The sequence below is a fragment of the Callospermophilus lateralis genome, chromosome X (assembly GCF_048772815.1).
Source record: "Callospermophilus lateralis isolate mCalLat2 chromosome X, mCalLat2.hap1, whole genome shotgun sequence".
Classification (NCBI taxonomy): domain Eukaryota; kingdom Metazoa; phylum Chordata; class Mammalia; order Rodentia; family Sciuridae; genus Callospermophilus; species Callospermophilus lateralis.
Genome location: NC_135325.1, coordinates 118,715,837 through 118,731,940, shown reverse-complemented (window position 1 = coordinate 118,731,940; position 16,104 = coordinate 118,715,837).

Here is a 16,104-nt window from a genome sequence, read left to right as displayed (position 1 = left end):
TGTTTCCTCCTTCTATTAGTTATCAGTGCTTCTTTATCCTTTATTTCTTACTTCAAAAGCCATTTCCTCAGGGAAGCTTCAGATATACCCTAGATCAGCTTAGTTACCAATGTTTACATATTTTGTTTATACCATGCATATTTTCTTCAGTGTACATTCTCATTTTATAAATTTACATTTTAAAAATAATTAGCTCATTTCTCATTTTCTCTCTTAGATAATAAGTACTGCAAAGCCAGGAATTTGTCTGGTTTTGTTCATCATTCTAGCTGCAGGCTCTAAACCAGCACCTGCAAATGATAGGCTTCCAACAGAGAGTCATAAATAATGTTGAAGGACACATTATATACCTCAATTGTAGTTCAGTATGTTAATATGACATAAAACATAGGCTTTAGTATGTTTGGCTACTGGATCAGTTATGAGTTCATTATTTATTTCCCTGTGCAGAATAACATATAAAAATATACCCACAGTGCGTATTGGCTCTTCATGTATTTTATGAGCAAAGTGATCTTTTTAATTTTAGAATTTTATTTTCAGATTATGTCCTTGAACTGCCTGAGCTAAAATTTACCGGTAGCATCATTTATGCATCAAAGAAATTGTGCTTCTGTCTAAGAAATGAAAAATACAGTGCTCCGAAAATCACATTTCAAAAAACATCTTTTTACCATCTTGCATTTTTCTTCCTATAAAACTCACATTTTCCTGGGCATGAAAAAGAATGCAGTTGCCAGGAAAAAGGTGTGAGCATGAATGCATAATAGTTAAAATTATTCAAAGTAAATGTTCTTTTAGTGAGGAAAATTGTTATATCAGGAGAAATGCTGTCTGCTTCCTCTGAGACCTTTCTAAACAAATTATCATACACCACATTTGCGATGTGGTCTATGGAGTTCTGGATGGCAGAATATTTTTGTAATTGGCCTAGCTCTGTTCAGGGAGACAGTAGTTCAGCACTGTTGCTTCATCCCTGATTAAGGCTGCTCCACACAGGCAATGAGGAATATATGTGAAAGAAATACCTTCAAAATTTACTGAATTAATATAGTCAGTGATACAGTTATTTTCAGCATTCCAAGAAGGTAAGGAAAAAGCATAACTCCTTCAGTACACCTACTGCAAGAGGCAATAAGTCTGGATATGTAAATTAGAGGATGCATATGAAGTGCCTAGCATGGTGAGAGTAAATACTATGTAAAAACCACACAGTGAACATTTTTATAAAATATTAGTTCCTTCTTCTGTCCATTTATTGAGATACTCAAGTTGTCAAGGAAACATTGATTGCAAAAGTGGTCACACAGTTGGAGGGACATCTCCAAGAGAATGGTAGTGTACTCCCTTTATTTGTATTCATTCTCAACTAGGCATGAAGAAGACAGGACAAAAAGATTGAAGGCTCAAAATTAGAAAGCTCAATGGGGTGTAAGAGAAACTATAGGGGGAAAAGAGGAAGGTGAGTGCTGAAAAGACAAACAAGAACATCATGAGTAAGGTATGAGCAGGTAGTCAAAAGTAAGAACTGAGAATCTTAGAAGTTTTTAAGTAGCAACATCTTATTTTACATCAGATTCTTACCCAGAATTCTAATATAGTAAAAAGATAACAGAGGGAATCTTGTGGCTGAAGGGACAGTGGCATATGGTATCTATGCTCACCTTTATCCACACTATCACCCCACCATGATTCTTTTGTGATTCTACAGAAACTCAATTCTGTAAATACTATGCAAAGAACCTGTAGTAACATAGCTCACAGTTTAACAGCACCTCAATGGTCACAGGAAATTTATAGTCAGTTTCCTAAGAAAAACTGAGTTGTTAGATTGCATCCAATTGAAGTTTAGGAAGAAAGGGTACTTAATTTGTATCCAAGAAGACCTTGCTTTAAAATGGTGTCTTTTGTCAATTATTATTTCCATAGATTAAATTTTAAATAACTTGGTAGTAGTCAATACTGAGGCAATTTGGGTGCATTTATTACATATTTTATTTCATTGGAAAAGGACTAGGTCATTTGTTAAATGTTAATTTTATTTAAAAATATATCCTGAACTTTCTAACTTGATATAACTATTGAAACTTAGTTTTCAAATAAAAAGGGATGTATGTAAATCTAAACCTTTCCTTTGAGATGGATGCTTTTATATTGTTTGTGCTAAGAAGCTAAGTTCTTGAAACATGTAAGAAGGAATTAACAAAATGGTGTGTCCTGCTCATTGTTTATTTCATTCAACTTACATTTGGACTTTCAACAATATTTTGGAATAGAAGCCATAAAATAAAATACTGTCAACAAAACCCTTCCTTTCTGGCCCCCAGTAGGCAAATGCCTGGGCAAGTTTGGAACCTGAAGTATATATAATCCTATCGTTAAGAAACAAAAGTGGTAATAAAAAAAATAGAAAAAGAAATAATTTGCTTCATCACAACCTGGTCTTCTTATATCTGCACATTCATGTTTTTACTCCTATTTTCCACTAAAACAAAAGATATGACTCAGAGATTAATTAGGACTATGTGCTAAGTCCTGGCCATTAGAATGTGATCAATAGGGTAACAGGCGAAGGCATTTGTGTGTGAACATTCTCCACACTACTATAGCTAGAAGCAATAGTTCAGTAGATGGTTTCATCACAAGTTGTAAGGGAGCACTGAGCCTCAGTCACTGTATAGTGAATAGACTGTTCCCACATCTTACTGCCAAGAATGGCAATCAAACGTTTATTGAGTAAAGTCACTGATAATTCAGATTTATTTGTTACCATGACATAGTCTTTACCACTCTAGCCTATCCCAACTAACCCACATGGCTAATGATACTTTTGCTGTCTCATTGATGTTGCAAAATTTTAAGAACCACCATGTTACATACTTACTTTGCTCTTCTGTACCTAAACTTGTCACCTCCTCACTTTTAGCTCTGCATTTTTTTGTCTCTATGTTGATGATCAACAAGTCATATCCCCAGAAAAGGCATAGCAGAGAAAGGACTTAATTTGTTTCTAAACCAGCATTTCCCAAAGAATTTTTCTAGGGCAGATTATTTCTGAGAGAAATTAATATGTGTACCTGAAAATAACTTCTAAATTTCATATAATTTTGAAAAATATTCCCATCACTTTTGGAGACATGGACACATATTATAATCATACTAAAGGCTCTGAGCAGACCTGCAACAAAAAAGCCAATGTTATTTTCCACAAGTATTTCCCTCATTTGACTTGACTAGACTTTTTTTCTGCTGACTTTCCTCATAAGAAGTTCTGTTTGTATAAAAGTGATTATGGAGATAGCCTGAGAAAAGAGACCTATACTTTCATTTACAAAGACATATTTTCCCCCAAAAAGTACTAGTCAGAATTAAACCAAAGAAACAGAACCCAGAAGATAAGTACCTAGGTTAATTTCCTAGGGTTATTCTCATAAATTAACAGAAATTAGGCAGCTTAAAACAACAGAAATATATTATTTTGCATTTCTGGAGGCAAGAAATACAAAATCAAGGTGTCAGCCAGGTCATTATTCTTCTGACACCTTGAGAGAAGAGCTATTCCTTGGCTCTTGGGCTTCTGGTAGTTGCTGTCCATCATTGGCATCCCTTAGTTTGTGATACCAAACTGTAATCTTACTTTCATCTTCAAATGACTATTTCCTGTGCTTCTGTGTCTTTAAGTCTCCCTCTCCTCATAACAACACCAGTCATTAAACTTAAGGTATGCCCTAATTCAGTAGTACGACCTATTGGAACTTGATTATATCTACAAAGACTATTTCCAAGAAAATACATATCCACAGGTTCTGTAACTGGGGATTAAGATCTCAACATATCTTTTTTGGCACACGATTCAACTCACAACATTAGAACATACATACACATACACACACACGCACACACACAATGCAAAATTTTTCAAGGAAACCTGTTTTTTAAATTTTTCGTTCTTTTTAGTTATACATGACAGCAGAATGTATTTTGACATATCATACATACATGGAGTACAATATCCCATTTTTGTGGTTGTACATGATATGGAGTTGCACTGGTCTTGTATTCATATGTGAACATAGGAAACCTTAGTTTTGCCCTTAAAGCTTTCAATTTATTGTATAAATGCCACCCAGATTGTCAAAATTAACCTCCTTTAGTTATAAGTTAACTAATTGTAGAAGCCAACCTCAGCTATAAAACAGTAACATCTAGGTTAGGGCTAATTGAATTATTTTCTATAACCCTAATAAAGTTAATGCATAAATGTAAAACTAATATCAAATCATCAGGTCAAGAACTTTAAAATGTTCTAGCACATTCTAAAGCTCTTAGCAGACAAAAGCATTTTCCACTTAAAATGTTCTTGGGTTGCCTTTGTCAGACACAGGTCTTGTCTCTGAAAGACAGGGAGAAGTGCTGTGACACAATCTAATTCCATTCAGTATTTTATAAATTAAATCATAAAATTTGTTTGGCTGTATTGAAATTTATTTTGAAATGATCTTAGATATCATGTAAGCTATACTCTGACTTTACAGATGGGCACACTGAACCCAGAGTGAATAGACACGTTGCTTATGGCAGTTTCAAACCCATCCTGAGATTAGAATCCAGTCCAGTTCTTTTTCTGAACTGCCTCTCAGTCATCTGTAAAGGAGATACTAGGTTGTATTGAGAAAAGGGGGAAACTCTCTCACTTTGTTCTTTCAGCAATTATACTGTGGGAACACATATGTACTGGAGAATCTTCCCATTCTCCTCTGCCAGGACACAGAGCTCAGCCCTCGGGAACTGACTGTGCTGTTGGGTAGGGAAGATCCCTGGGGGGTGGGAGTAACTTTCCTAGCACTGGACCTCTTAGGATTGTCTTTTACGTATGGTTGTGTCCTTCATCTTCATCCTATTTGGAACTTAATTTTATGTCACTCTGAGTATAAAAGGTTGGCCTGCCTCTGCATTTTGATGACACTGTATGTTTTGATATTTTAGGTGACATGTCCACATAAATACATTAAGACAGGAACAACAAAGGTCATAACGTTCCGTATTACTAAAGATAAAACTTAATGAGCTAGATCACAGGCTGCTTTAAGAATGGCCGTGCCGGGTTAATGGAGCTCTGCCACTGAAGCCAATTACACTGGGTACAATTACATCCTATTCTAATACCTGTAAGTTAGGGCTCCACAAAGATTCTGTCTGTGGGTAATTACTAACTAGGAAGCAGGTGAGGGGAAACTAAGCAAATTGTCACTGATAATATAAGAGACACACAGAGAGCACAGAGCTTGTAGCTATTCCGGGTGTGTGTGTGTGTCATTTGTTGCTAAGAAGGATCTGGCTTCACAGTCAGAAAGCCCTCTTCTTCTAGCACTGACCAAAAAGATATGTGATTTCAAAGACACTTTTAGAAATGTAGCTGAAAAGTGAATACTGGGAGAGGGGGAGGAATAATTCAGAAAACCCTTCTCTATTGAGACTATTTCCCTGATGATTTTGTAAGATTTAGTCAGCTTACATGATTGATTTTTTTCCCAACCTAATTGTGGAGGAGTGTTACCAAAACCCAAATGATATGGTAAAATCTGAACAAACAAACCTCAAAGATTGACTTAATAAAAGATCTCCTTATATTCTCTGTTAGCTTCATCCTCGTGGCTATTTACTGGTCCTTTACTATACATGGCTAAAAGGGGGCCATTGAAGGGCCTTCTGACAATTGAAGATCCTTCAGAAATATAGATGAAAACACTTTGAGTTTTCAAAGTAACAGAATTTTTCTATGATCTCATGGATCAATTTGCACACTATTGATTTTTGAAAAGCCTTTGAGGAACCAACACCTCTGCTTCTCCAAGCGAAGCATATGGGTTCATGTTATCAGTGAGTGAATATTTAAAAATGCAGTGTGTGGAGAGTTATGTTTTCCTAATGAAAACATCAATGACATTTATTGGAACTGTAGGAAAGTCACTGCAGTCAAGTGCAGCTGTATTTCTGAGTGATGCCTTTTGAATATAATGATATTTATAAGAGAATAAACATTAAATAAATGACAAAAGCAATGTCAGTTTATTGGAATGTCCTTTGTTTTCAAGAGGATAAAGATTTAAAAAAGTAATTCCTAATATTGGTTGTTTACACCACAATTGGAAAGACTTCCAGAATGACTCAAGACTTTTTAAAGATCCTTTCAAAGTAATGAAGTAATTCATACTAGATAAGAAACAAGAGGGAAAAACCTTGAATAGTGTAAAGATAGATCATGTCCTCTTGCTACTACTTTCCCTGAGATTAAATTTAATGGTGTTGCTCTTTATATCATTAGACAAAGAGAGGGAATATTGTTTTAGTAATTAGGTACTCATTCTGTCCCTTTTCTATAACTAAACCACTATTATTTCTCCAAATTCTTCAGTTTTAACCATAGCTCTACAAAATGTCATTTTTTTCCTCCTAAGTTAAGGTCTATACTTTTTGGTGGGTTTTCTCTCTAGGAGATTTTCCTAAGAGAATTAATGTGTTTAGCTACATTTAATAACTTGAAAAGAGATTTAGTCATTCGAAAGCTGCTTTGTGGAATTGGCCCTAAACATATCAAAGGACAAAATGCTTTTCAGTTTAGTTTTCTATCAATATTCAGTTATGGGCTGAGATTGTGGCTCAGTGGCAGAGCACTTGCCTAGCATGTGTGAGGCGCTGGGTTCAATCTTCAGCACCACATATAAATAAATAAATAAAATAAAGGTACATCAACAAGAAATATTTTTAAAATATTCAATTGTATTTAATGCCATTTCAGTAAGGCATTAAAACACTGTTATGGTTTAGATATGAGATATTCTCCAAAAGCTCATGTGTGAGACAATTAATTGCAAGAAGGTTTAGAGGTGGAATGATTAAGATACAATAACTTTAACCTGATCAGTGAATTAACACCGGATGAATGCCACTTGAATTGATTAACTGGTGGTAACTGTAGGCAGATGGGGAGTGGCTAGAGGAGGTTGATTACAGTAGGACCTGCTTTGGGGGTTTATTTTGTCCCTTGTGAGCAGAGCTTTCTCTGCTTCCTGGTGCCATGTCCTGAGCTGCTTTCCTATTTCATGTCTTTATGCTGTGATCTGCCTCACCTTGGGCCCAGAGCTATGGAGTCAGCTATCTATGTATTGAGACCTCTGAAACTGTGGGCCAAAATAAAGTTTTCCTCCTTTTAATATTATTGTCAGGTCTTCTGTTCACAGTGATGAAAAATCTGGCTAAAACACCCACTGATGCTATATTATATTTGAGAGTTACTCAAGAAAGGATTCAGCCATTCTTTCCACCAAATAGACCCATGCCATTCTACCTTGGATAACTGCAGTGTTAGAAGTGTGTAGATTTTCTGAAAAAGAAACAGAAGTTCTTCTTTAATAGTTGTCTTGACTATAGCTTCCTAGAGAACATAGTGGTCAACCTTGTTATTCCCCAAGTGCTGATACTGGACAGTATAAGAGAAAATATAGGAGAAGAACATATGCTTTACTATAATAACTAGTAGAAGAAAAATGAAAAGTTGTATCTGTTGAGAAGTAATATACCCAGTACCCCACCTAGAACTAATACAAGAGTGATAAATGGTCAAATTTCAAACACATTTTTCAAAAACTCAGATCCAATGAAAGTTTGTTTTAATGAAAAGCAGTCAACATTAGAGGAGAAAGAGGGTTTCCCTGCCACTGGAAGAAGTAAAATTTCTTGAAATGGAGTTCATGAATGACATAGTATAAATCATATCCTCAAACTTTGTTATTCAAGGAGTACCCCATGGGACAGCAATATCAGCATCACCCAGAAGCCTGTGGGAAATGAATAATCTCAAACCCTATCCCAGAATTACTAAATCAGAATCTCCTTTGTATCAGGATGCCCAACTGATGTGTAGGTATATTAAACCTTGAGAAGCACTGCCTAAAACAAAATAGACCATGAAGTTTCAGTGCTGTTTTTTCTATGATCTTTGTCAGAGAACATTTGAAATGCTCCAGATCCAGCTACAGATTCAGTTTCATGAATCTCCCAACAGGTCCATATGTATTTTTTTTTCTATGAGAAGACCTGACAATAATATTAAAAGGAGGAAAACTTTATTTTGGCCCACAGTTTCAGAGGTCTCAATACATAGAACTGGAAACAAAAATGACGATTGACTACACTTAGGAGATCATTGGGTAGCAGAATAAACACTAAGCCTGGAGTCAGAGTTTTGCTTAATTCCTGACATACTGCTACGTAGGTGAACTTGAAGAAGATGCTTTATTTAGTTGTCTTTTTTTCTACTTAAAATTTTTGGTCAATAATACCTGTGTCATGTGTTGTTTAAGACATTGGACAGAGAATATGTAATGTTTAAATTCATCTAAATTTGATCTCAATTGGAAGTAGCAGCTGTTGCTTGAGAGAGCACCTCTGAATTTCCTCCCAAATCCCAATATTAATTTCTCTTTTCTGGTTAACTGTGTAGTTTATTGTCACAAAGGTAATAGTCAGTTGACATCGACTGCATTATGACATTTGAGGCTCACATTTTCTCAGAACCATAGCCTCTTAGGTCTCATCATGAACTCGCTATTACTCACTCTGACCAGATTTATCTCCCAAATTAGTTGTCTTTCAACACAATAATGTTGGTGAGACAATATTTCCTTGGTCTCTCCGCAATTAGAGGATTCCTGATAACTTTAGAGATGTTTATGACCATCTGTCATGTTGTGCCTTACAAATTCTGAGTTCTATCTAGCATCAAATAAGTAATACAAAAGGTTCTTCTCATTTAGATATATTGACCATTTGTCCTTTTATGTTTTGATTTTTAGTCTAGCACATTCCTGGATTATTCTGATTTATCCAAGTGTGATTTTTAATACCCTCATCTCACTTTAAAAAATAAAGTGTCCCAGCTTGTATGACAAATTATATGGTCACCTATAAGAAGGTGATTTTAGCTCTTCAAAGTTAAACAGAAAAAATGCTGCAACAATTCCCTTGTCTTACCCAATAGCTCTTTAAAAAGCTGCTTCTGATATTGAGTCCTATAATCTGTTTCAGACCTCTTAATCTTATGCTGAGCCTAATATTTTCTGTTGGCATTCCGTACCCTCTTAACTTCTCTTCTATTTTAGGTTATTAAAACATAAGACTGAATATGCCAGCTGAGGTTCATACAAATTTTAAATTTTATGGTAAGGTGTATTAGTGTGAAGTTGATAAAGCAGAGGAGAAGCAAAATTCATTTTCTTTCTTCCTCATTAACTCAATAGTAGACTTTTAGGATTACTGATTACATGTATGTATTTTATTTGTTTGTTTAATTTCTGCAGCCTCCGCATTCTACAACCATTTCATCTGCTTTAAGGTGGAGAAAGATCTAGATAATTGGCAGTGATTTCATGCAGATCCCTGAACTTGGGCAGCAGCAACTCTGTAAACTTCTGTACATGTGAAAAGACAGTGGCAACCAGCAGGACTTTCACCCCTTTAATTCCTTCCACTGCTTTGTTGTTGTTCCTTTGTGTGTTGTTGAGATTTTAACAACAACCTCATTGAACTATAGTTGACATAATTAATTGCATGTATTTAAAACGCCACTCATAATCTTTTTCCCTCCTCTTTAAAACCAGCCCCACCCCAAGGTAGCTAAATGTTTTTTTTTTGTCATTATACATTTGTAAATTTTACATAAATGTAAACATTTATTAGGTGCTTTTTTCCTGTTTTCACTTACTATAATGGTTTTTGAGATTCATCAGTGTTGATGCAAGTACCATGTATAGGGTCCTCCAGAGAGACAGAGCCTCTGAGATATACTGTTAAGGAAGGAAGTTATCTTTAGTGCTCAGTCTTTTTATCTTTTCATGTAAATTTTTATTTATGTAGGACAGCAGAATGCATTCTGATTCTTATTACACATATAGAGCACAAATTTTCATATCTCTGGTTGTATACATAGTATATTCACACCAATTCATGTCTTCATACATGTACTTTAGATGATAATGATCATCACATTCTACCATCATTAATTACCCCATGGCCTCTCCCTTCCCTTCCAATCCCTCTGCCCTATCTATAGTTAGTCTACTCCTCCCATGCTCCTGCTCCCTATCCCACTATGAATTAGCCTCCTTATATCAAAGAAAACATTCAGCATTTGATTTTGGGGGATTGTGTAACTTCACTTAGCATTATCTTCTCTAACTTCATCCATTTACCTGCAAATGCCATGATTTTATTTTCTTTTATTGCTGAGTAATATTCCATTGTATATATATGCCACATTTTTTATCCATTCATCTACTGAAGGGCATCTAGGTTGGTTCCACAGTTTAGCTATTGTGAATTGTGCTGCTATAAACATTGATGTGACTGTGTCCCTATAGTATGCTGTTTTTAAGTCCTTTGGGTATAGACCAAGGAGAGAGACAGCTGAATGTGTGTCTAACGTAGACCTGAAGATATGGCCCCCAATCATGATCTTTCCCCCAGTTCTTACACATCTGCCTCTTTTCTTACTCTGAGATGCACCCCTGTCTCAGATCCTCTATCTTTCTCAATGGTATATTTAGAAAGTTATTAATTAGGGGAATTGGCTCATGAAATCACAGAGGATGAGAAGTTCCACAATATAACATCTACAATCTAGAGAACCACAAAAAGGTAAAGGCTCAGTCCAAATCCAAAGGCCTCACAAGCAGGGGGGCTGATGGTGTAAGTACCTGGGTATTCCTTAATTGAAGAATAGTCTCATTCCTAAAAATTAACTATAAAAAACAAGATTTCATCATCTTGTATTACTGTGTGGCATTTTATTCTAAGGCTATGCCACAATCTGTTCACCCAAACACCTATTGGTATAAATTTGCATTGTTTCCATTTTTTGTCATTCAACATAAAGCTGCAATGAACATTGGTATACAAATCTTTGTGTGGGTATGCTTTTATTTCCCCTAAATAAACATCTAAGAGTACAATGGCTTGATCATATGGAAGATTTGTTCAACTTTTTAAGAAACTACTATGCGGTTTTCCAAAGTGATTATACTATTATATATGAATTTAAGTGGCTCTACTTCTTAGACAACCTTTATTATATATTATTCATATAATTAATACTATTTGTTTTTAAAAGAACTTTCCGCCATTCTAGTAGGAGAGAAATGGAATGGTTAACATCTCCATCAAAATTTAAATACACTTATATTAGCTCAGAGAGATTTAAGGTAAGCTATACAAAATACTAAGTAATGTTGAAGGATGGTAGAAAACAGAATGAATCATGGGGAAAAGGGTAGCTATGGGGTCTAACCTGGAGAAAATAACCTCTTTCTGCCAAGAGAACCTCCAGAATTGAACCTGGACAGATAAGGAAGGTTGGCAGGTCAGTTTAGGGAGGGGATTGAACTCAGGGCCTCACACATGCTAGGCAAGCACATTAACACTGAGCCACTTCCCCAGCCCCTCTGTAGAGGTTTTTGAACTGGTACTTCATGATATCAAAACTGCATTATGGGGCTGGGGCTATAGCTCACAGGTGTGAGGGGGACTGAATTCTATCCTCACCACCACATAAAAATAAATAAAGATATTGAATGTTCATCTACAACTAAAAAAAATTAAAAGCATGACTGCACATATGGTGCAACACTACATCGTGCACAACCATAGAAATGTAAAGTTGTGCTGAAATTGTGTACAATGAATCAAAATGAATTCTACTGTCATATATACCTAATTAAAATAATTTTAAAAATAAAAATTAAAAAATTATAATACTGTATCATGTAAATGCATATATTATATGTTAATTATAAATTTAAAACTTGAAAAGGTTAAAAAAAACTGCATTATGGCTTCCCCAGCATTTCTTACCTCACAGAGATGTCGTAAGTGGTGCTTTGTGATGTCTAAGGCTGCCTAAGCCACCACTGCCTGGCAGGGACATATTGCTAGGCAACCAAATATAAGTGTGGCTCCTCATTTCCTGGGATGGTGTGTATAGTTAAATTAGGTGCTCTGGGATAGAAAATTTCTTGACTTCACCATGACTAAGATGACCAGGAAATCATGGGAACCTAAAACAGCTATGGTAAACGAGATCCCAAAGAACAAAGAGAAGAAGAAAAAGAAGAAAACCCTTTATCAACAGAGACACAGAGAAAGCATCAAGGTAAGATGACTCCTTCCACATTGACTTTGTGCCCAAACCTCCACCTTATTCTTGCCTGACAACAAACCCCACATCAGCCCCCACACCTTTGTGAAGCTTCTCCTTCCATCTAGTTCTTCATTGTTTAAACTAATGGTTTATTGCCCTTCCAGACACCAACAGTGAAGGTGAGAAGACATCATGAGAGTTCAAGAAATAGGTCTCGATCATATACCACTCATTCAAAAAAGAATAAAAGACCAAAAAGGCCAACAATATTCATTTGTTGCCATACGCTAAATAAGAAATGGAATCAAAATAAGAGATGGAGTCAAAATAAGAAAAGGAATCTAAATAAGAGACAGAATGAACGTAAGAGAAGGAATCAAAAGAAGAAGCAGAATAAAAACAGGAGACAGGTTTAACCAGCTCCAGAACAACAGCCAAAAATACCTGGACAGGTTTACAATTTCAAATAATAGACCTGTGTGGCCAGTAACAATAAAGAAAAGACCCAGAACTTGAAAGTATCTTAGTGAATCCAGGAGCTCAACTTCTGAAAAAATGGCCAGCAACAAAGCAGACTGATGATGGTGAAAAAAATAAAATAAAATAAAGTTATAAAAGGTGATGTGTGTATATCTGGGGTAGAAGGCAGGAAGAGACAGATGTGTGAGAAGGGAAGGAGGGACGGTTCTTGATGGTTGGAGAGGCATTCCAATCAGATCCACAGTAAGGCAGACATTAGGGATGAGGGTAAAGACTGAACGCTGAAGATAAATTTCTTCCTTATCAATGTATCTTACAGGTCAAGGGAAAAATAAGGTGGTGCTACTAGGTATGTGTAGGGTGGGATGTGATATCAGGGTCTACATTGCTGGAATGCAGAATGAAAAGGTTTTATGTATGGATGGTGATTGACAGCTCTCTAAACAAGGTAGCTTTTAGGCTACCTACCTCAAAGTGGTATTTCTTGCACTCTGTGATGTTATATTGAACCTCTTTAAAGTCATTACTAGCACATCTCAAGAACTAAAATAATATTGGAAGGCAGAAATTCAACACTGATTAGGCCACTTACTTCCTATAAAACTTGGAGAACAGCAGTGACCTTCCCAGGATGAAACTGTGGGAGTGGCACAACCCAGGGTAAATGACACAGAAGAAACTTCTGTACATAATTTTAATGCAAGAGTGAAAGCAAGTAAAACACTCCCCAACAAAATCTTATATTGGTCTAAGTTCTAAACATCTGTTATGGTTTAAGTTTTAAAACTGGATGCAAAGTTCATTCTTCAACTAAACAAGAACAAAACCACACACACACACACACACACACACACACACACACCCCAAATGAAAAACGCATGAGGGCTCTCACGTTTTATAATGATATTCATGTTAAATGAAATAAGTTGCTGATGAGAAGTTTGTTGACATTTTTTTGTTCCATTGTATTCAATATGATTTTTTATGGCTGTTTTTAAGGTTTTTCTGTATCATTGGTTTTGAGCATAGTTTACTTTTGTTCATATTTCTTTTGCTTGGATTAAAAGAATTTTTATCTCCTGATTTATAGTGTTCATCAAAATTTTGATGAACTAGGCATGATGATGTATGCCTGTAATCCCAACAATTCAGGAGGCTGAGGCAGAGGATGGCAAATTCAAGGCCAGCCTGGGTAACTTAGTGAGACTCTGTCTCAAAATAAAAATAAATAAATAAAAAGAACTGGGATTTGGATTGGTGGTAAAGTACCCCTGGGTCAAATTCCATGTGCTAAAAAAATAGGGACCATTATTTCTTCAAATATTTTCTTTTTCTTCTTCCTCTCCTTATCCTTTAACGACTCTAATTGAATATATGATATGTTATTTGAAGTTGGCTCAACAGTTACTGATTTACTCTTTATTTTTTTCCATCTGTTTTTCTCTTGTGTTTCATTCTAGATGTTCATTTTTTCTGTGTTTACAGATTCACTAATATTTTCATCTACAATGTTTAATCAACTATTAATTACATATAGTGTATTTTTAATCTCAGATGCTGTTTTCATCTCTACAAGTTTATTTTGGGTCTTTTTTATATCTTTAATGTCTCTCTTTAGCATGGCAATTTTTTTTTCTTGTAGCTTTTGGAACATATGGAATACATTTATAATAGCTCCTTTAAGTCTTTGCCCATTAATTATGTCATTTGGATTATTTTCCAGTTAGTTAGGATCATTTAAAGTTTTTTTTTTTTTTCATTATAGGCCATGTTTTCTTCCTTTTTTGCATTCTCAGGAACATTTTTATTTTTCATCTAAACACTGTGAATTTCAATTTGTTGTGTGCTTGAGATATATATATATATATATATATATATATATATATATATATATATATATATATATATATATATATTACTTTGTACACTATTACCAGCCCTGTTTGAGTCTTGAGGACTGATTTTTTAACCCTCCTGAGTATTTTTTTCTTGAGTATTTTTTCTGAATGTATGTAGGGCACATACATTCAGAGAACTTTGCAGAACACTTAAGAGGGACATGCTACAGAAGCTCTATCTATGCATCCTTTTCCTCTGTTGCACTGCCCTGTGAACGCCAGCTACCTTGTTTTCCATGGATTCTCAGTCCTGTCTCTTTAACTCTGGGTGACATCTAGTATTCTCCTGGAATGCTAGATGTGCACAGTCTAGAAACTTTCACTAGCCAGTAAGCTTAGGTTTTCCCAAGTCTTACCTTATTTGTGTATTATCTCCCAGGAATCACTTTTCTTCATTATTAGATGCCCAATACCTTGAAAAGTAATGCTTTATATATTTTGTCTATTGCTTTTTTTTTTTTTAGCGTAGTGTAAGTGTAGCTCTGGTTACTGCATATTAATGACAAGTAGACTTTTATCCATTGGTGTTTTACTGATAACTAATTAAATGTATTAAATCCTTTCTCATCTGTAAAACCTAAAATTGTTCCTGTTTTACTAATTGAACATTCACTATTCATACAACTGGAGTGTAAAATAAATTAGATATGAACAAAAAAAGGAAGCTAACGTTTATTAATAAGTACTCTTTCTGGGCAAATTGTGCATTTAGAAATCACACAGTGACTGTTAGCTGACTCTGAACATCACTTATTTAATTTGATTTAGTATTGTAGTGCCCCTAGAAGTGTACATGTATACATGATTAAATTGCATTTATTGGAGTGATACTGCATAAGTATATAAGGACAGGCTGCATGAGGAACCAAATAAATTCTAAAAGATACAAAATTTAAACATTGGATCTTTGACATACAGTGGCTAAAAAATTTACATATTATCTCAATAATAATTACAGCCCCTACCTCACATGGATTGCCTTATATTTAGAACACTTTTAAAAGTAAAAACTACAGAACTATAGAATCTATTATAAAAGTAGACTTTAGTTTTAAACTTGAATTTTCAGTAATCTCAGTATCTGTTCACAGGAATTATTATAATTAACTTTCTATCTGGCCAGAACTTATCTAAATGTCTTTGAGTCTTTATCTAAGTGTGCAAACATGTGTGCACTTATGTTATTTCATAGAATTGTATTGATACTATACTTGTAACGTGCCTTTATGAATCAAAAAGATTTATACTTTTTTATAGTACTGAGAATAAAACCCAGAGCCTTGCAAGTCCTAGGCAAGCACTCTACTACCAAACTACATCCCCAGCCCTGTTTGATACTTTTTCTACCCTTTACAAATATAGTGTTTGAGAAAACATAGACTTGTAATTTATGTGTTTGTGAAGACTTTCATAAAGAAATCCTGTATCTCTATTTTCACACCATAATCATTTTGGCCTATCCAAAGATGATATTTCTGTATCTGTTAAGAATTTGCTTATTAAAAAAATCACTTTTTAAAAAATGATATAACC